Source organism: Sciurus vulgaris, assembly GCF_902686455.1.
Source record: "Sciurus vulgaris genome assembly, chromosome: 6".
NCBI lineage: Eukaryota > Metazoa > Chordata > Mammalia > Rodentia > Sciuridae > Sciurus > Sciurus vulgaris.
Genome location: NC_136466.1, coordinates 117713398 through 117735961, shown reverse-complemented (window position 1 = coordinate 117735961; position 22564 = coordinate 117713398). Strand labels below are relative to the sequence as shown.

The 22564-nt window shown below is 34.8% G+C and overlaps 1 protein-coding gene and 1 pseudogene across 3 annotated transcripts in view; one reads left to right on the top strand and one right to left on the bottom strand.

Annotated features, from left to right (window-relative positions):
• The window catches only part of LOC306664130 (high mobility group protein B1-like), a 642241-nt pseudogene that overhangs the window by 363077 nt on the left and 256600 nt on the right, over positions 1-22564 (bottom strand). The window lies entirely within an intron of this gene.
• The window catches only part of ERBIN (erbb2 interacting protein), a 135143-nt gene that overhangs the window by 22158 nt on the left and 90421 nt on the right, over positions 1-22564 (top strand). Inside the window, exon 2 of one of the 2 annotated variants that reach the window (XM_079144832.1) lies at positions 20295-20396. The exons of the other annotated variant lie outside the window; for it this stretch is intronic. The gene's annotated coding sequence lies outside the window, so the exon portion shown is untranslated. The remainder of the gene's footprint in view (positions 1-20294; positions 20397-22564) is intronic. 2 annotated transcript variants of the gene reach the window in all.

Below are 22564 nucleotides of genomic sequence, written 5' to 3'. Positions count from 1 at the left end.
TAGTGTTTGGTTGTCAGTTCATTGTAAAAGCAGAGATGGTAGAGCACTTATTTGCCATCCTTTTGTGCTGTACTGAAAATTAGATCCAACCCTCAACCCCTCTCGAAGTAGATCTGTGTTGTTTTTTAAAAATGTGAAACTTACTGTTTTCAGAATAATGGTTTCCCTACCCCCATCATCTAACTGGCAGTTTGCTAGTAATGTGTGGAGGGAAGGAAAGCTTTTCTTGAATTAAGACAATATATTGAAGGCATAGATAATTTGCCCTCTAAATCCATATTAGTCTGGAGAGTAGTAAATTTTGAAAACTAATCAGTGGGGGAGGAAGGAAAGGAGAAAAAACAGGAGCCATGCTGCAGCTCCTGTCATGGAGGTGTGTCCAGTGCTTGAACAGCATGAAGGAATTGGGGAAAAGTAGTCTTTTTAGTCTGTACATTGACTCTTGGAATGTCTGGTTCTATAGTAGATGAGAGTACTGTGTTAGGGAGGGATTACTTTGTTAGATCTCAACCTTTACATCTTGTTGGCCCAGCTTTCGTTACATATGAACCTGGGTACAACAAATTTAAGGATTCTTTAATGGAAATAATAAACATCACTGAAGTTTAATTTTATAATGTTTTCATAGTGCTGCTATACCGTTTCATATTGTCTTTGTTTTTTGTATTAACTTGGATTTGTAGACACATAGGATACTTGTATTGGTAAAGACACTGCAGAAGTAATTATTTATTGAGATTGGCACTTTGTATAAGACAAAACTTTAAAAATTCAACCTGAAACAATTTTAACAAAATATCTTTGCCTAGAGAATGAGGTTTTTCAGAAGTGAAAAGGAGGACTATAGCTATATATTTTTAGGAATATTTAGGAATTTTTATGTCTGTAAAGCATGTGCTGAATCAAAAACATTTCTGCTTTTGCATTGCTTCTCATTTGCTCTTATCTGTTTCTTAAAAAAGAAAATTGCAAAACATGTATAGCAATTCAGAATATGGGCTAATATTTGTAAAATTTTTTGAGGAAAAATTTCTCGTTCCAACTAATTTAGACTATAGGCCAGGAAATAGCTTTAGTAAATTGATACAATTCAGTGACAGCTAGTTGGGGGTGGTGATGCACACCTATAATCTCAGGTACTTAGGTAGGTGAGGCAAGAGAATCCCAAACCTAAAGCCAGTTTGTACAACTTAACCCTGTGTCTCAACAAAATTTTTAAAGGGCATGGGGTATAACTCAGTGGTAGAGAATGTGCCCAGCATGCTTGAGGTCCTGAATGGAATTCCCAGTACCACCACCAACAACAAAATAAATAAAATAAAGAAAAAAGTGCAGAATAGAAAAAAAAAGATTAAGGAGATAACTATGACAGAATAAAAAGAAGAGTTCACATATGTCTCATATGTTATGTATTTGGAATATGCCTATTGTTAAGTATTTAACCATGCTTCTGTTTATGTATGGTAGTAATACTACAAACAACTTAGTATGTATGAATTTTTTGAGGTGTAGTCCTCAGTGGCTTTGAATAGTTATCAATCTCAGTACCTGTCCAGTAAATCTACAGAGACACTATGGTTATTTTTGTTTGGGGCTTGAAGAAAAATTTTTCCAGCCTTTGAATACCATGTTGATTTTAATCATTATGTTGATTTTAAATGGTACAATAGTAAACTGTAATCTGGATCATTAGGGGTGATAGTCATTGCCGTATTAATGAAAAGTATAGTTGTATTAGTTTATTAGTTGGAAGCTTAATCTCTGAAAAGTCATAGATCAAGATTTTTTTTCTTATTTGTTCTTTTTAGATATACATGACAGAATGTATTTTGACATACTATACATACATGAAGTATAACTTAGTCTAATTAGGATCCCATTCTTGTGGTTGAATGATAAAAAAGATTTGATTTCAAAAAGAAATCTTTAAATAGCTTAGATGCAAAGTAAACTTAAATGAACTATTTGTATCTTAGAGAAAGAAAAAAAACAAAACAAAACTGCCCCTCCCCCCCCCCCCCCCGCCTTTTTTTTTTTTTTTTGCTTGTAGTGCTGGAGATCTAACCCAGGGTCTCAGGCTTGCTAGGCAAATGCTCTACTACTGAGCTACACCCCCAGCCCTGGTTTTTGTGTCTTGTGGGGAAAAAAACCAAAAAACAAATCTACAAAGAAATTGTATTGATTTTATAATGGCATTTTGTCAAAGTAGAAAAACTTCGCTGTTTTTTGAATATTTTAAAGTGCGAAGTGCCCATACTTTAAAAACATTTGCACACAGTATTGAATTGTAGATAATGATATTGTTTCTTAATTTACTTCTCTCCTCCAAAGTTAAAGTTTAAAACTTTCAGAATGTCCCTCCAGATTCTTCTGTGCATGAATGATTTGTGAAAATATTTTCAATATTCTATGTACTATTTAAAGTTATCCCTTTTGTACTCAATGTTTATTAAAAAAATATTTAGCAACCACTATTAAGGTGTATTAATTCCCCCCCATCATTTTTTGCTAATATAACTTAACCCTTCAGTGAAACTTTGTAATACATCTAAGTGTACTTTCTCTTATTTCCTAAGTACATCTTTAGAAGTAGTATTGTTGGGTACACAACTAACATTGTTTTACATATGTTGTCAAATTGTCATCTAGGAAGGTATCATCGCACACCTCCATGAGAGTATAATGGAATGAGTTTATCTAGTATGCTAATGGTTATCAGTTTTAAAAATGTTTGCTAATCTGATATAAATAATAATAATTCGATCTTTTAAGTCCTTTTTATTTCATGAGGTGACCATTTTAAATTGTTTTATTTCATTGTAGGAGTTACACATTTATTGTCCTTTATTTTTCTCTAGAGGCCATTTTCTTGATTTGGAAGAAGTCTTAATATTGTATTCTTATAATTTCATAACCTCTAAAAACTTTGGTGGTATCCTTTGTTGTAAGTTATTGTGATTTAATATGTCAGTCTTTTATGAGTTCTCACTTTGGTCATCATATAAAATTAAGACTCAGAATTTAACATAAATGTATTAATTACTTATAATTAAGAGTAGAGTAGGAGTTTTTAACTTGGGCTCCATAGGCTTATAAACATTCTGAGGATGGATTCATTGTTCATAAATACAAATTAAAAACAAAATTATAATTATGTGTATATTTTTATTTTTCTGATAATAGGATCAATCAAGTTCATTTAGTTCTCAGAGATGTGTATGTGATTCATGACTCTGTGCCTCCTTTTATTACACAGGTTGTGCTAGTGATTTGGATATAGTTGGAATGTATCCCCTAAGAGTTTTTGTGTTGGAGGCTTGGTCTTCAGTGGCAAACTTAAGAGGTGGTCAGGTCTAGAGAGAGGTTGTTGGGTCATTGGGGGGCACTGCCCTAGGAGAAAATTGACATAGTTCTTGTGGGACTTGGTTAGTTCTCATAAAAGAGTTGTTAAAAAGTAAGTCTGGTCCCTCCCTGGTCTCGCTGGCTTTCCAGTTGCAATATGATTACTCTTACATGCTTCTACCATGATGCCACCTGCCTTTCTGCATCTCATCTGCAGCTGACTTTCACCAGAGGCTGAATAGATGCCTGGTTTTGGACTTCCAGCTTCCAAAACTGTGAGCTAAATAAACCTTTTTTCTTTGCAAAGTATCCAATGCCAGACATTTTGTTATAGCAATGGGGAATGTACTAATAAATGTAGCATATGTATATGTATGTTATAAACTCTTCTTTTAGTTATAGATGAACATAACATCATTATTTTATTTATTTATTTTTATTGTTTGTTCTATTTAGTTATTCATGACAGCAGAATGCATTTTACCCAAAAGGAGTACAACTTTTCATTTCTCTTGTTGTACACGATGTAGTGTCACATTTATGTAATCATACATGCATATAGGGTAATGATGTTTGTCTTGTTCCACCATCTTTCCTTCCCCCACCCATTTCCAGTGTTCTTCCATTCTTCCTTTACCACCCTCTCCTCCCTGCTTTATGAATCAGCATACACTTATCAGAGAAAACATTTGGCCTTTGGTTTTTTGGGATTGGCTTATTTCACTTAATGTGATATTCTCTAGTTCCATCCATTTACCAGGAAATGCCATAATTTTATTCTTTTATGACTAATATTCCATTATGTATATATACCCCAATTTCTTTATCCATTCATCTATTGAAGGGCAATTGGGTTAGTTCCACAATCTGGCTGTTGTGAATTGAGCTTCTGTGAACATTGATGTGACTGCCTCATGCTGATTTTAAGTCCTTTGGGTATAAAGGACTCACTGAGGAGTGAGATAGCTGGGTCAAAAGGTGGTTCCATTCCAAGTTTTCTGAGGAATCTCCATACTGCTTTCCAGAGTGGCTGCACCATTTTGTAATCCCACCAGCAATGTATGAGTGTAATTTTTTCCCCCTATCCTCGCCAACACCTGTTGTTGCTTCAATTCTTTAAAAAAAATTTTTTTTAAATTTTTTTATATGTTGGTAGACCTTTATTTTATTCATTCATTCATATGTGGTGCTGGGAATCAAACCCAGTGCCTCACACATGCTAGGCAAGTGCTCTGCCATTGGGCCACAACACCAGTGCTGCTTTAATTCTTAATAATAGCCATTCTAATTGGAGTGAGATGAAATCTTAGGGTAGTTTTGATTGTTTTGAAAAGAATATTGGTACTTGTTTATTTAAAAATTAAACGTGTGTACATCATTTCTACCCCTAAGTGTATATCCAAGAGACAGGAAACCAGGTCTCCAAAATGAATTGGGAGATTTGTAACAGCTTTATAGATCTCAAATGAAAACAACTGTTCATTAACAGAAAGAATGAATTAACAAATTTCAGTATAGTCATGCACTGATGCCAGTCTGCAGTCAGAAAGAATGAATTATTGATACAACAGGGATGAAGCATTGAGAACTAAGCTATCACATTAGAAATATGCCTCTGAAGAGTAGGAGCATTAAATGGATGAGGATTGAGGGAACTTTGTGTATAATGAAAGTGTTCTGTATTTTGATGGGGGTGTTTTTTACTCCAGTATAATTGTATACTTAAGACCTTTGAATTTCACTACATAAATTTTGCCTCAAAAACAGGAAACAAAGCAAAAATACTGAAGTCTAGATCATACATTCTAGAGATTCTGATTTTATTGTTTTAGGGTGTTGGTTTGGGCATGAATTCTCATGTGCAGCCAGAGTTAAGATTCATTGGTTAGATTCTTGCCCTTGAATGTCAACCCATCATGAAGGCATTTCCTACATATGCCAGTGGATACAGGTATACAATATTGGCAACTGAATTGTAATTAGAAGTGGCTTTAGCATTTGTTATAAGATTCTTTGAAATGGAGAAACAGCTCTTGATGAAATTTCAAACAAAACAAATTTGAATCTTCCCTTAATTTACTATTTACAGTCTTTTAAAACAGTATGTAACAATAAAACAACAAAAACACTTTTAGTTTCTGGCTTCATGACTGAAGGATATTTTAAAGTTGTGCAGGACTGACCCCCTCCATTACATTGACCTTAACTGATTTGTGGCAGATCCATTCACTGTGACAGCTGAAATTATCTCCATATATTTCATAGTAACCCTTTTGAAAATCACTATTGGACTGATTTCTATAAAGTATTGTGTTTACTTTATGCTAAAAGGGGAAATTTTAATCATCTAATGAAACGTCTGAACTTCACTTCCACAATCCCTCGTATAACTATGGTTTCAGAAAGTTCTAAATATTGAGCTTTTTTTTTCTTTTTTTCCTAATTCACTTCATAGGTAAAATCTGACCTACACTGAACTGTAATGTGAGACTGATTTTGAGTATTTATCATTTTCCATTAGAATTAACTTTTGCACATTTTATACTTCCTTACAGAGATATTCTACTAACAGAAAAATTCTGATTTCTGAAACACATCTGTTGACTTGAAGGGTTTAGTTAAGTGATTCTAGATCTTTCTTACCAGTAGGTGGTTAGCAGTTAATATTAATTAGGATGTCATTTCGGAGGTGGACTCTTTCTGCTAGGAAATATCTTAGAAAAACAAAGATAACTTGATGCCATTTTGTCAATTCTTTGTGCTATAGTCTCTTACTTTTTTATTTGAGTTACAGAATGTGTGATGATGAAGTTTAGGAATCTTTGTTTTTTGTTTTTGTTCTTTTTTTGCTGTTGCTGAGGATTGAACCCAGGGCTTTTGCACATTCTAGGCAAGTACTCTACCACAGAGCTGCATCCCTAGCCTCAAATTTTAGGTATCTGGTGGAAAAGGTCCTTTTTGGTTTCTAGAGCGAGTAACCAGTTTAACAATCTCCTTTTGCTGGTATCAGGAGAGATCATGCACTAGTCAAGTTTCTTAGAATGTCATACCTTTGTGGTGCTGCTGAAAACTAAATATTTGGTATTGAACCTGAGAGGAGCTGTAAAACCAAGTAAAGCTTCTTACAGGTGTGTGTGTGTGTGTGTGTGTGTGTGTGTGTGTGTGTGTGTGTGTACATGTGTATGTATATAAATTTATATATTTAAAATTAATATCTGAATGAAATGTTTTAGTTAATTACTAAAGTTCTTGAATGCGTCATGTTTATTTTTAAGCCATGTGAATGAAAGAGCAGTGTTTTGAAAATGAGTAATGTATGTCACAGAGGATACCTGAAGAAAGAAAATGAATAGTGAGTGATTTTGCATTTGAATGCAGAAGTTCTATAGGTCATTGACTTCCTTCCTGATCTGTGTCCCAAAATTATATAAGATGTGTTTGATTAGAGCATTTTTAGTTTCTGAGTTAATTGCTAATTGGAAAATTGTATTGGGAGACTGGAGAAATTGACTAAGTGACTAATAAGAGGTCAAATTCATCCATAAGGCTTCGGAGTTTAAAATACAGTTTGTAGATGTTTGTGTGTGAGTGTGTATGTAATTTTTGAAATGGCTAAAACCAAATATTAGTACTAAGCAACATGAGAGAAGAAATAAATTTGTACACCATGATTCTGTTTAAACTTTCATAACTTCTAAATAGTATAGTATGTTAAATGAAGTATATTTCAGTATCATAAATTAAGGTGTTTCATATTTTTGATTTTAGAGTTAATACTAAGGATTTAGGTATCTTAAATTATCTTTTCCCTGTTTTCATAATTTTCATCAAGGCCCACAATTTTCTTCAAACATGGCTCATCCTGAGACTAGGAAGGTAAGCCAAGTAATACTTGGAACTGGCAAAACTATTATTCCTAGACTGTGTATTCTCTGTATCTATGCACTTGTAATTGAGGGATTAAAATCTGGTATTGCTTATCAATGAATAGTTTGGTTTAGTAATACTCATTAGTAATGGTTTTAAAAATTAAAAGATTCAAAACTTAGATTCTCTTATTTATTGTAAAAGTTTCTGGTTTGTGATTCTTACACTGCATGTTCATAGGACACTGGATTTTTTTTTTTTTCTTTTCTCTATATTTTTGGTACTGGGGATTGAATGCAAGACTGCTTAATCACTGAGCCACATCCTCACCCCTGTTTATTTTTTCTTTTGAGACAGGATCTCATCAACTTGCTTAGGACCTTGCTAAGTTGCTGAGGCTGGATTTGAACTTGTGATCCTCCTGCCTCAGCCTCCTAAATTGCTGGGATTGTGGGCATATGCCACCATGTCCAGCCAGATTCTGGCTTTTGTAGTTAAGCTCAAGGGTTTTTATATTTGTTTTCCAAATCATCTGTCTATAAGATTAGTTTTTCAAAATCACAAAAAATAGATCTGTCAAGAACATAATTTCATTATTTATAGAAGTTCCATCTAATCATGTGATTACTTGTTAAAAGATACATTTTTGATAGTTAATCAGAACAACTGTTTAAGAATAGCTTTTGTAGAATAACAATAATTCTCATATTGATCCATGCAATTAAAGATAAAATTACTTTTTGTTTGATCCTCTTTTCTAAAATAGTTTTGTATGTACATTGATTGTCATTTGAAACCTTTATTAACTGAATAATTTAAAAATTGGCAACTTTGAGGAGGAAATCAACAGAGCAAATGGAATCCTCAATTTATCAGTCTTAGCTAGACTTTCTAGAATTTACTTTTGAGCTTTAAAATTTTTTTGCATGAAATTCTTAGGGAAGATAAATGATAATATGTTGTTAGTTTGTAAATGAAGGTATTGCTTCTGTTAAGTTATATTTGGTAGTGAAATTTTAATATAGACAAATTTGATTATCATTTATAGGTGGTTTGCACTTTTGGTGGGACTTTTGAAGAAGAAAATCAGATTAGACCTGTAGGTGAATTTGTTTTAAAGCTGCAACTTAGCAGTTTAGCTTTTGTGTCATTAATTTTAGAAATTGATTAAACACTGATTTTTGTTCTTTGTCAGGGGAGTACACAGAAGAAAGACACTGATTAGTGCTTTTAAGGCATGATAGAAATTATCTGGGGAGCTTTATAACATACCAGTCTGGATCACAACCCAGACCTTTTTTTTGCAGGGGGATAATCAGAAATGGAACCCAGGGGGCTCTCTACCATTGAGCTACACCCCAGGTATACTCCTCCCATTTTTGGCAGTACTGGGGATCAAACCCAGAGTTTCACACATGCCAGGAAAGCATTCTCTCGCTGAGCTACATCTCCAGCCCTTCCTTCATTTTTAGTTTGAGAGACAGTCTTGCTAAGTTTGCCCAGTCTGGTCTTGAACTTGTAGTGCTCCTGCCTCAGGCTCTTGAGTAGCTGGGATCATACTATGTGCCACTACACCAAGTTTTTTGTTTCTGTTTTAATTTTTAAGGTATCTGTTGTATATACTGCACAACAAAAAACATTTTGTGTTAAATTTTATTTATTTATGTATTTTTTATTTTTAAATTTTTTTTTATTGTAAACAAATAGGGTACAACTTCTCTGTACATGAAGTAGAGGCATACCATTTGTGTAATCATACATTTACAAAGGGTAATGGTGTTTGTTTCATTCTGTTATTTTTTCCTTCCCTCCCACCGCTCCCACCCCTCTTTTCCAAAACTCTATACAGTCCCTCCTTCCTCTATTCTTACCTCCCTCCCACCCCCCATTATCATCCGCTTATCAGCAAGATCATTCCTTTGGTTTTTGAGATTGGCTTATCTCACTTAGCATGATATTCTCCAATTTCATCCATTTGCCTGCAAATGCCATAATTTTATTATTCTTTATGGCTGAGTAATATTCCATTGTGTGTGTGTGTGTGTGTATGTATGTATACATATATATACACACACATACACACACACACACACACACACATATATATATATATATATATATATATACACACACACACATATATATATAACAGTTTCTTTATCCATTCATCAATTGAGGGGCATCTAGGTTGGTTCCACAATCTGGCTATGGTGAATTGAGCAGCTGTGAACATTGATGTGACTGCATCACTGTAATATGCGGATTTTAAGTCCTTTGGGTATAGGCCAAGGAGTGGGATAGCTGGGTCAAATGGAGGGTCCATTCCAAGTTTTCTGAGGAAATCTCTACACTGCTTTCCAGAGTGGCTGCACTAATTTGCAACCCCACCAGCAATGTATGAGTGTACCTTTTCCCCCACATCCTCGCCAACACCTATTGTTGCTTGTATTCTTGATAATCGCCATTCTAATTAGGGTGAGATGGAATCTTAGGGTAGTTTTGATTTGCATTTCTCTTATTACTAGAGATGTTGAACATCTTTTCATATATCTGTTGATTGCTTGTAGATCTTCTTCTGTGAAGTGTCTGTTCATTTCCTTAGCCCATTTGTTGATTGGGTTATTTGTATTCTTGGTGTAGAGTTTTTTGAGTTCATTTTGTATTAAATTTTAGAAGCTACATTTTAAAACAAGATTCCTATTATAAAAACCCACACACATACATATACACAATGACAGTGGAAAAATAAAAACAGTTTGAATATCACAGAAAGGATTCTAGGTAATCCATCCACATTGACTCTGGTATCAGGGTCTGGTATCAGCCATGAGCTGGGTATCTCATACCCAGCTCATGGCTAAGTACAACACATTCCATATATTAGTGTCTCATGCACAGAGGTCCTTTCTCCAGCAACCTTAAGGTTAAAACATTATGTATATTGTAGAGTATTTTAAATTAGTAATGAAGCACACAGATAAAGGTGTTACTCTTCCAAATATCAGGAGATGGTTGGGGAACATAAATGAAAGAAAAGAACTACATTACCTGTGGAGAGTTAACTGGCTTATTGTTTTTTAAATTAAAAGAAATTGGTACATAAAAATAGTGTAATCCAAAAAATTAATAAAACAAACAAGAGAGATTTTCCTATTGTCTAATATGTTGGAATTCTTATTTAGTCAAAAGGAGAATGCTTACTTCTGAAAAAGAAAACTCTGGACTTTCTGTACAGGTGTTGGGCACCATGATTTCACTGAAGAATGCTGTTTCTTAATATCAGGCTGAAGTGCAAAGCATTATAAAATAAGAGGCCATGTAATTGTCCTCATAATCTTTTTCTTTGTTCCTTCATTTTCTTTGTAATAAGAGGTGCTGTTCCACTGAACTACATATCTCAACTCTTTATTTTTTGAGATAGACTCTCGCTAAATTTCCAAGGCTGGTCTCCTTCCAATCCTCCTGCCTCTGCCTCCTAAGTAGCTGGGGTTGTAGGCATGTGCCACCGTGCCCTGTTCAGTGCCAAGTCTTCTCTTAATCCTTGATTTACTTCAGTAAAACAATATATTTCTCTTATGAATAATTTACATTTGAAGTATTAGGGACTTTTTCATTGATGGTGTAGGAATTTCTGTGCTACTTGAAGTAAGTGAAACTGAGACATTTTTAAGTATTATAGACATTTGCACAAATCTTGCTTTTCAATAGCTCATTCTCAAGGTAGCTCTCAGCAATTTTTTCTTTTTGCAGTGCTGGGGATTGAAACCAGGACCTTGTAAATACTGTGCAGTTACTCTGCCACTGAACTACATCTCTAGGCCAGATAGCTCTTAATAAGGATGACTTAGTTAATCAGACCTTTTATTGATTACTGCTTTGAAGAAAGCCATCTCAAACTTGATGTAACTGGTCGTGGTGGCGCATGCCTGAAATCCCAGCAACCAGGGAGGCCGAGACAGGAGGATCTCCAGTTCAAAGATAGCCTCAGCATCGGTGAGGTGCTAAGCAACTCAGTGAGACCCTGTCTCTAAATAAACTACAAAATAGGACTGGGGATGTGGCTCCGTGTTTGAGTGCTCCTGAGTTCAATCCCTGGTAAACCCCCCTCCCCCCAAAAAAAGTCAGGAATCATTATTACTACCCATTGAGTTTATGGGGCTTCGCTGGGCTAACTAGTTGATTCTTGCCCAAGTTCTCATGTGTTTGCAATTACATGGTTGCTAGAGCTGCTTTATTCATTGATTCGGTGGTTGATGTGCCTGTGGGCCAGTCTCTGTGAGTCAGAACACCTGCATATAGCCTCAGTAAGACTTGGGTTTCCTTATAGCAGACAGCTGGATTCCAAGGGCAAATAGACAAGAGGAAAAGAACAAAAGCCTGTGTGCAAACTGAATTACTCTCTTTAGCCTATGCTTGGATGACATGTAGCATCGCTTCCAGTGTATTCCATTTGTAAGAAGCATGTCACTAAGACCATCCCTTGTTACAGTGGTGGGGAACAAGATTCCATCTCTTGAGGGGGAGAAGTGTAAGAGAATTTGTGTAAATGTTCAAACTACCACATAAATCATCCTATAAAACAGTGGAATTTCATTTTAAAGTTCGTTCTAAAGTTGTTGTGTATGGAAGGTGTCAGGATGTTCTTTAGGTTTTTGAAAAGATCATTGTTTCTTCCATTGAATATCAAATAACATATATTTGGCTTGTTGTCAAAGCCTCATGTATGATAAGTTTATTTAAACACCAGGGTAGCAATTAACAAGGTGTAGTTATGAGGCCATAAAGGACTGTGGAAAAGAAAATTGACATCCATCATTTCAAGGTCCTACTTTTACAAAGTGCAGGAGAGTAGACAGAACCACTTGCATTTTTATTTTCTAATTAAATTTTGGGACAGGAGAATGTAGCTCATTAGTTTGCATAAAATAAACATGTATACGAATGATGTAGCTTCTTTTCACAAATCTTTTGTTTCAAATGACAAAACAATCATGATTGAGTTGTCTTTCTTCCTACACTACAAATTGTACAATATAGTGCTTAAGGCACTACTGTGAATGAGAAATAGTACGCATGTGATAGTTTCCAGTTAAAAAAAGCTAATGTGAGAACAAGTATTCCAGAAAACCCATGCTTACCCCATATCCAATAAAGCATACATATAAGAAAGCATAAAAACAAAATATTTGTGAGAAAGAGTAATATATATAAAATACTTCCAGAAGAAAAAATTCTTTCAATTGAGTAATAAGATCATAAAATTTAGGTAACTGTAGTAGTTAAGCAGAACTACTAATTCATCTTAATGTATATTAGACTTTGTGTTGGATATTCATGTATTCTGGAGAACAACTAAAATATAGGCATTATGCTCCCCCCACCACTCCCATAGAGAAGTTGAAGAGGTGAGGTAACTTGTTCAGGACCACAGAATGGTAAATGATAACAATCTAGACTCAAAGGTAAAACAGTATTTTTTCCAAAGTAATTTTATTTTGGGTTTACTTACTATGTTTTTCCTCGAATTTTCATCAGTTTATTGATAACCTTTCTGTTATCGACAATTTCTTCTATTAAAATTATATTGTCAACAGTGTTCAGTATGCAGTTTTTAACAAGTTGCATTGAGATTTGTTTCTGTGTCACTTGCAGATTCACCCACCTTCTACCCCAGCTACAACCAAAATTGCACAAGAACAAATAAAAGCTACGTATAGACATAGCTTTCTGGGAACAGTAGTTTTACATATGCTTCCCAAGTTGTTCTTTTTTTTAAAATTGTTGATAGAACCTTTATTTTATTTTTCTGTGGTGCTGAAAATCAAACCCACCGCCTCACACGTGCTAGGTAAGCTCTCTGCCACTGGCCACAGACCCAACCCCTTCCCACATTGTTCTTATACCTTAAACTTTTCAATTCTGTTTATTCCAAGGGTGTCATATGTTGTTATTTTGCAATAATTAAATCCTTGTTTAACCACTTTTGTTTAGGGAACCACTGTTTTAATTTTTTTTAAATACTAAGCATGATAAACTTCAGATATTCCTCTTTTTAGAGCCCTTGTTTTCATATATTGAGTGACTTCACTTGTTACCTTGCCCAAAAGTAATTGAATTAGCAGCAGAAGACAACATGACATTTTAATTGTCCACATTACATTACATAATCTAGTGCAGTATAAGACTTTTGTTAAATATTAATGACTTTGCTTTACTAAAACTGGCAGTAAGATATGCAGTATAGGGAAATAGCAGTGAATTTTGAAGTTGGGAGAACTGGATTCTAGTCCAAACTCTGTCCTTATAATCTTGGTAAAGTTGCCTGTTTTGGCTTCATTATAATTTTCTGAAAAATATTGGTATGATCAGCTATAAGGATGCATAATGGTTTAATACATGAAGATGTTGGCATGCAGTAGGTGAAAAATAGATTTTTGCTGAAGATCTTCCTTTGCTTTTGACTTCCTATTTACGATTTTAAGAGCAAGAATACCTCTCACATTTATAAGTTACATTACTGGCTAAATAATGTCAGGATTGGTCCTAACTCCACACTGCTGACCTGCTGATTTAAAACAGTCTGTGTTACTCCTTTGCCTTTTATAGTCTTAAGAAATCCTGCTTACCAGTTAAAGTACACATTACTTAGCATGGTACTCCCTGCTGACTATCCTAATCTTATTCCTGTATATTTTAAAACCTACTTCCACCTACAGGTTTTCATCTGCTAGCAACACTTTCCCTGTCTTCTCAGAGCTGTTCTACACTTGGATTCATAGATGCTATTTTTTATTTTTCTTTACCACTGTGCTGCTTGGTCTCCTTTTTTCCAAATTTGCACCTTAGTATTTTTATTGATGGATTTTGTCACATTATATTGTGATTATTTGTGATCTTGTTTTATATAGAATTAGAAACTCCTTGAGGCAGGTGCTAGTATCTTGTCTTTATCTTTAGTGTCGTACATAGAACTCAGCATCTAATAGTAGTAACTCACTGTCATATTTGTTGTACTTACATTGTAATTAGCACCAGAAATTCATACGTAGTCATTCAACATTAATTTGATTGATTCCATTTATGATTGTAATCCATAACTGCTATTTGTTTAGGCGTTTAGTTTTGTCCTTTTTATGCACAGTCTAGTAGTTTCACAATAGTTCTAAACTGGTTGAAGTGTAATAAAAAAGGTAGAGCAGGTGTCTAGCAATGCTATGACAATTACAGATATTTTCAGGTTCATGTATGACTTTTTTTTTCAGTGTTTAAATTTGTGTTGTCAAGTCTTCAGGTGTAGCCCTCTTTAACTGTAACAAAAACAAAAATCCCTTTTTAGAATAGGTTTTGAGCTTCTTGGGATAAGTGAAAAATTGGAGACAGTGATTTGCAAAGATTTTTCATTTATTTGAAAAAAATCATTTTCCAGATTTTCAGTTCAGAAGTGTTGGTATAAGTAAATTGTGTTAGTACGACTCCTTGGATAAAAGTAACAAATCAGTAAAAATAGGCTTATATGAAGGATGTCATCATGTCTTGGGGACACTCAAAGACTAGAATGCAGTTGACCTCAGGAAGAACTTAGAATAAATAACTAGAAAGTCATTAGAAACACAGTACCATACGTCTTTTATATTTTTCTTTCTTCAGATGAGCATTGTTTTTGTGTCCATATGGTAGATGTACCACCTCCACAGATTCTGGCTTCAGATGTTACAGTTCACTAATTGCAGAGAAAGACTTGCTGTTTTTCAGTCTCACACATCCTGGGGAGAGAGAAAATGATTGCCTATCATGAGTTAGATGCCCATCTCTTTTCCAGTCTGCCAGAACCAGGTGGACAGCGTTAACTTGGCAATAAAATGGATGTTAGGTGTCTACTCCTTACAAATGGGAGAAGAATTTTTGGAGCAGGTCGCCTATATTGACAGGTTGTTTATTGCATGTGTCTGCTTGCTGTAGTTTTAAAATTTGCACAAGGGCATTCTATAGGTTTGGGGTGACCTTTTTTCAGAGAAAGAAAGAAATTGTGATTTAAGAGTCTATTTTAAAAGTGTCTGATATGTCTTTTTTTTTTTTTTTCTTTTTGAATCTGTTGATCATTTTGGCATAGTCAAAATCTATCTCAGTATTGAAATTTAGAATGGTTCCTACTTGGGCCTTGGAGTTTTATTGCAGAAAAACAAAAAATCCATATGCATATCAGTGTTTTCTCACCAGGGATATTGGAAAAGGAGTTATGTGGTCCTTGACACATTTGGACTTTTTAAAGATGATCAACCTTACACTAGTTTGAGAACCATTAATGTTATGGAAAGGCTATTATATGTCATATCTTAAAAGACTTGACATCAAGACCTCTTATTTGTTCTGTGACCTTTTATATTTCAGTGTCCATAAATTAACCTAATTTAGAGCAGTATCAGTTCAGTGCATGTGAATGAACTTGATAGTAAGCACCTCACAGTTTCTGCAAAGACTCTTTTTTTTGTTTTTTTTTTTTGTCTTTTTTTTTTTATTGTGAACAAATGGGATACATGTTGTTTCTCTGTTTGTACATGGCGTAAAGGCATATCATTTGTGTAATCATAAATTTACATAGGGTAATATTGTTTGATTCATTCTGTTATTTTTTCCCTTCCCCCCCACCCCTCCCACCCCTCTATACAGTCCTTCCTTCCTCCATTCTTGCCCCCCTTCTGCAAAGACTCTTTTTTTTTTTTTTTTTGCAGTGCTGGGGATCAAACCCAGGGCTCTGTGCTTGCAAGGCAAGCACTTTACCAACTGAGCTATCTCCCCAGCCCCTACAAAGACACTTAAAGAATATTTGTGACTTAAAAGTACTGTAAAAATAATACTGCCTTTTTTTTTTTTTTTTTTTTTGAAATGGGATCTTGTTGTATTGTTCAGTCTGGCCTTGAACTCCCGGGCTCTAGTGAATTTCCTGCCTCAGCCTCCTGAGTAGATGGGATAACATGCTTGTGCAATCATGCCTGACTAAAAATCATGTTTGATTAGTAGAAGAAGCTGATTTTTTTTTTTCCTTTCTCTCTACATCTGTGATACTAGTTTACTACAACATAAATGAATCTTCAGCCCTAAAGAATGTTTTGGATGGTTTAATAGAATTACGGATGTTATGCCTAATATAGATCCAAATCCTGCTAAAGGTGAAGGTTGTTAAAGGTAAGAGTTTAAGCACCTTGTACCACCCACATACCTGTAATCCCAGTGACTCGGGAGACCGAGGCAGGAGGATTTTGAGCTCAGAACCAGCCCTAGCAATGAGACTCTGAGCAACTCATCAAAATCCTGTCTCTAATTAAGAAATATAAATGGGCTGGGGATGTGCTCAGTGGTCAAGTGCCCCTGGGTTCAATCCCTGGTACAAATAAAAAAAAAAAAGGACTAAGCAAGTTGGTGATATTTTTAAGCTTTATAGATAAGTGTTAATAGTTACCCTTTAAAAATACTTGAGGGACTGGCCATGTAACTCAGTTAAAAAGCATAAGCGTGGGGCCCTGGGTTTGATCCCCAGTACCACTACCACTCCCCCCGAAAAAAACCTTTATTTAATAACAAAGTATTGAGAGTGATCTAGTTTTCTTTGGAAAGTTTGTGATGCTTATAATAATTTCCAGTGTAATTTAACCCCTAAGCAAACATACTAGATTACAGAAAAATGAGAATTTCACACTGTTTGGCTAATTCTTACCTTTTTTCAGTTGTTTCCTCATGGTTACTGCTTTTCCCCTATCCTTTTCTTTCTAATTTAAGGGAAAATAGACTTATAAAGAAGTTCACCTTAAAAAATTTAGGGCCTGTCTCTCCTAGGTGAATTTGTATTTTAATGTAGTTTGTCTGAAGAGGGCCCAGAAGAAATAACTAGTAGTGAAATTTCATGCATTACAGCACCTGCATCCAGGATGATGAAATCAGGTCATGCTTTTAAAAAGGTCTGGCTCAATTTCTAGGACAATGGACACACTGCATAAAAACATTTTATTTACAATCAACTTTATTTTGAATGCCACTTAAAGATCCAAAGAAATAATTAATATATTGAAGTAGGCAGGTAGAATGTGGAGTCTGTAGGGTTAAAAGGTTTAATCAGAGCAAAGAATTGTTTCAGTAGTAAAGTTGTATAAGGGTAAATTGGGAATAAATTATAGAGGTTTGGGAAGTAAGCAGTTTTAAATTTTTAATAGGGAAAGAAATTTTAAAGAAACGATCAGGTGCTGACTGAATTGGGTTCAAAATCAGCTTGGAATCTATTGTATTAATACATAAAAGTGGTGTTAACTGCCTTCCTAATATTTTTCTTTGAAAGATATTTTTAAATTAAGGTATACCTCATCTATCATACAATTCTCTCTTCTAAAGTTTACAGTTCAGTAGTTTTTTTTTTCATGTATTTACAAAGTTGTGCAGCCATCATCACTAATTCCAAAGCAGTTTTATTAGTCCCTCAAAAAACCCCATATTTATTAGAAGTAATTCCCCATTCTTCCCTGACCTCAGATCTTGGCAACTACTAGTCTACTTTCTGTCTCTATGAATTTACCTATTCAAGGTATTTCATAAAAGTGAATTAATATAACATGTGACCTTTTGTGTTTGACTTCTTATAGCAAAGCATAATGTAATGTTTCCAAAGTTCATTCATGTTATGTCATAAAGGGTATTTTATCCCTTTTATAGCTAAATAATATTTCACATATTTCACATGACATTTTGTTTATCTCTTAATCCATGAACCTTTGGGTCATTTGTACATTTTATTCACTGTGAATAATGCTGCTATGAATATTAGTTGCAAGTTTTTCTGAGAATGTGCCCTTTCAAAGGTCTGCTTGTTTATATACCTAGGAGTGAAATTGTTGACTCATTTGGTAATAAATATGTTTAACTTTTTGGAACTGCCAACTTGTGTGCAAAGCAGCTGAATCCTTTTACAGTCCCATAAGTAATATCTGAGAGTTCTCATTTTTCAACATCCTGTCACTTGTTACTGTCTTGATTATAACCATCCTAGTTGGTTATAAATGGTATATTATTGTGGTTTTGATTTGTATTTGCCTAATGATTAGTGATGTTTCCTAATGACAAATGCTTTTGGGCATTTGTTTTATGTTTGAATAAATGCTTGTTCAAATCCTTTGCCCAGCTGTGGATATAGCTCAGTTGGTAGAATGCTTGCCTTGTAATCACAAGGCCCTGGGTTCAATCCCCAGCAGAGCTCAAAACAAAAAAACAAACAAACCAACAAAGAAATAATGCAAATCCTTTGCCCAGTTTTTTTTTTTTTTTTGGTACTAGGGATTGAACCCAGAGGCACTTAATCACTGAACCACATCCCCAGCCCTTTTTTATATTTTATTAGAGACAGGGTCTCACTGAATTGTTCAGAGCCTCACTAAGTTGTTGAGGCTGAGTTTGAACTAAGATCCTCCTGCCTCAGTCTCCCAAGTCACTGGGATTACAGGTGAATGCCACCATACCCAACTCCTTTGCCCATTTTTAAGTTTTTGTTTTGCTTTCTTATTTTTGAGTTGCAAAAGTTCTTTACATGTTACAGATACAAGTCCATTATCAACTATATGGTTTAAAAATATTTTCTCCCATTCTATGGATTGCCTTTTCACCTTTTCCTGTGTTGATATTCTTTTGTTTTATTCTTAAACTAGACACAGCTTCTTAATTGAGGAAATATTTGGTTTCTAGTTAACTAGGATTTTTGTCAAGAATGGATGTGAACACTTAATTAGATAGATCTTCTCAACAAATACCAAAGATCATTTTCCCCCTTTGCATTTCTTTATGTGATGTAAGTTATTGGATTTTTCTCATTTTTATTCATGATGGCATTCCTAGAATCAGTTCTCCTTAGTTATGTTCTAATGCTGCTAAAGTTACTTTATAATTTAGGATTTTTTTGTTAATTGTTCAAGCTGACCTCAGACTCAGAAGTCTGAGTGATTCTTCCACCTCTCCTCCCCAAGTACTTGGGACTACAGGGTACATAACCAGGTCTAGTTCTAATTCAGGGTGTTTTGAAGTTTTCTGGAGTCCAGATGTTACCTGATTCCTTTATGCTAACTTTGAATGATGTTGGTATTAGAGTTATACTGAATTTGTAATATGAATTGGAAAGTTTTCTTTCTTGTGAGTCTTGAACCATGTGATCAAATTACAGTACTTGGAAGTTTGCAAACCCAAGGTGCCTGTTGTTTTTTGGAGAAGTAATTTTGAAATACTTATCCATGACTAGATGACTGCCTGCCTTTAATTCCCCCCCCCCCTTCCTTTCTTCCCTTCCCGTACTAGGGATTGAACCTAGGAGTACTATACTACTGAACTACATTTCCAGCCCTTTTGAATTTTTAAGTTTTAATTAATTAATTTTTTGTGGTACTGGAGATTGAACCTGGGGCTGTCCCCTCCCCTTTTATTATTATTTAAAAATTTTTGAGGCATGATCTCACTAAGTTTGCCCAGGCTGGCCTTGAACTTGTGATCCTCTTGCTTCGACCTCTAGAGTAGCTGGGATTATAGGCATGCAGCACTGCACCTGGCCATGGTTTTTATTTTTTGAGAAAATTTTATAAAGTGAAATGTGAGCTTACATTGTCTCTTGGATTTAGTAATACGCAGGCCATTGGTGACCTTTGAAGAATAGTTTTCATAGAAACAGTGTGACAAAGATGTGATTGGAGTGGATTTAAGGTTAATTGGTACAATAATTAAAGACAGTGAATGTGGACAACTTTTTTGAGAAGTTTTGTCACGAAGAAGAGAGTTAAGACTGGTGACTGGAAAAACGTTTTCTGGAGTAGTTCTTTTTAAAATAGAAGAATAATATGTACCTGCTTGTTGGTATAGCTTATGGTGAAAATCAGTTGTTCCTTAGAGTTGTTTGTTATTTGTTTTTCATGGTGCTGAAGATAAAACTGAGGGTCTTCCACAGGCTAAAGCACATGCTCCACTACTAAACTATATCCCAGCCCCACTTGAAACTTTATTTATAGACTTAACATTGCCCTTGATAAGATATTAATTTTTGATCATCCTGTTTTGTTCCCATCAAGCTTTCCTAGATTATACTTAATGAATTTGTGATGGAAAGGAAGTTTTTACAAGTTACTAACAAAGTAAAGGATATTGGGAATTACTCTAGTAAGTGAAGAAGATTAGTGAGGGAATGCATGTAAGGAAGTTACTCCTGTCACAGGATTGTCTGTAGTGGGAAGCATTTGGAATACATTAAAAAAAAAAAAAAAAAAAAGAATACATTCAAGACTGTATAAAAAGCTGTAGATTTGAAATAATGTCATGATTTAACATCCCTCCTACATTAAGCAACAATATTATGAATATACATGTTTGTGATACACATTGCCATGTTTGTCTCTATATTCTGTTTTAGTTGACTTACTGAAAATAAACCAGACAGTTTCATTCTAGGAATGGATGAAATTTGCCCACAGATACTTCATTTTTGCTCTGTTTTACCTTCTCCAAGTTTGGTTACAAACTATTTTGAGCTGTTTCTTTTATCATTCCTTCCCACCTCTTCCTCCAGATTATAGAATGAGTGCAACTCTTTTAAGAGTTAATTATATCTGTGGAAAGACATTTTACATAAAAAATAATTTGAGGAATTCCTGTTCCTTAAATTATGTTGGTCCTTCTCAACGGAGGTAGAGGAGAATTCTATAGGTGACTCCTCTATCTTGACCAATTTTCTTCCACAAAGGGGTGTGAGACTGGGTATCTTCCATGAGAGTACTTTTTCTATAAATTGAATGGCTTAATCTATACTGGCAATCTACTGAGATTTCTACTTCTAATTAGGATAGAGGAGGACATGAGACCTTTGTGTCTGGTAATAAAAACCTGAAAAGTGTAAAAATCACACAAAAAACATGGCTAGCAAAAATTGGTGGAGGGGCTGAGGTTATGACTCAGTAGTAGAACACTTGCCTAGCATGTGTGAGGCACTGAATTTGATCCTCAGCACCACATAAAAATAAAAATAAAAAAAAGGTATTGTGTCCATCTACAACTAAATAATATATTTAAAAAAATGAGTGAATCCAAGAAAGAGTTAGTGATCTGAATTCGAGAGATACATAAGCCCTGTATAGGTGACTTAGCAGTTTCTCTACCTGGGGAGAGTCACCTGTTAGGGGTATAGGTAGATGGAAGAGTAGGAATGACATAAATGGGAAGACAGTGAAGGGATGAAAATAAATTATCTGATGCTCGAATGACCTTCTGGACTTTAGGGAAGGGATGAGAATCCAGTAGAGCCCCCAAATCAGAATGAAATAATTCAGCCTAATCATTCCATTCACCTTCCCCCCTTGGATTTTGCCAATAAGAAGCAGTATAGCAGGGAGTTGAAAAGTGTAGAGAAATTATATACTATTTATATACTCCAATAATGGATCTCTTTTAATACATATGAAAAATAATGTACTAATCTTTAAAAACCTTTGCAGTAACTTTCCTATGCTCATATGAATACACAACCAGTGTAACTGTACATCACGTTCATTCACAAGAATGGGATCAAAATCGTAATGGGTTGCACCCCATGTATGTATAATAGGTCAAAATACACCCTACTGTCATGTATATCTAAAAACAATAGCAACAACGATAAACCTTTATAGTGATTTTACTTTTCAGTTCCAAAATGGGTATTGAACTCGGGGGCCTTTTACCACTGAGCTATATCCATAGTCCTTTTGTTTTTTTATTTTTGAGACAGTCTTGCTAAGTTGCTGAGACTGGCAGCAACTTGCAGTCATCCTGCCTCAGTCTCCCAAGTTACTGGGATTACAGGTGTGCACCACCATGCCCAGCTACTTTTCAAACTGAGACTTTAGTCAAAATAATCCCCAATAGAGAATGGAGAGAGTTAAAGGGTGGTGGCTTTGATATAGATCAAGTAAGAATGACTGTGTATTTATTGGTTATTGTTGACACTGTGTTAAAAAAAAAAAAAACAAGGAATCACATGGACATTTTATGATAAAGAATGTTGAGTTTTATGCCTAATATACTAGATCAGAACCTCTAGGGAGAAGGTGTGGTAATTTGTACTTTTGAAAAATACTGAGTGAATTTTATTCAGCTAGTTGCACAGTTATCCCTGAGTTCCATTTTGTTCTGTTTTCTTCCTCAGTTTAGCCACTTTTTCTTCCCCAGTGGTGGAAGATTTTATAGGGGCAATCTATGAGAGGTTGCCCAAATCCTATTCATTAAACTTTATCAGCTAGTTGTGATATGCAGTCCTAGGTACTGGAGAGGCTGAGGCAGGAAGATCACAAGTTTGAGACCAGTCCGAACT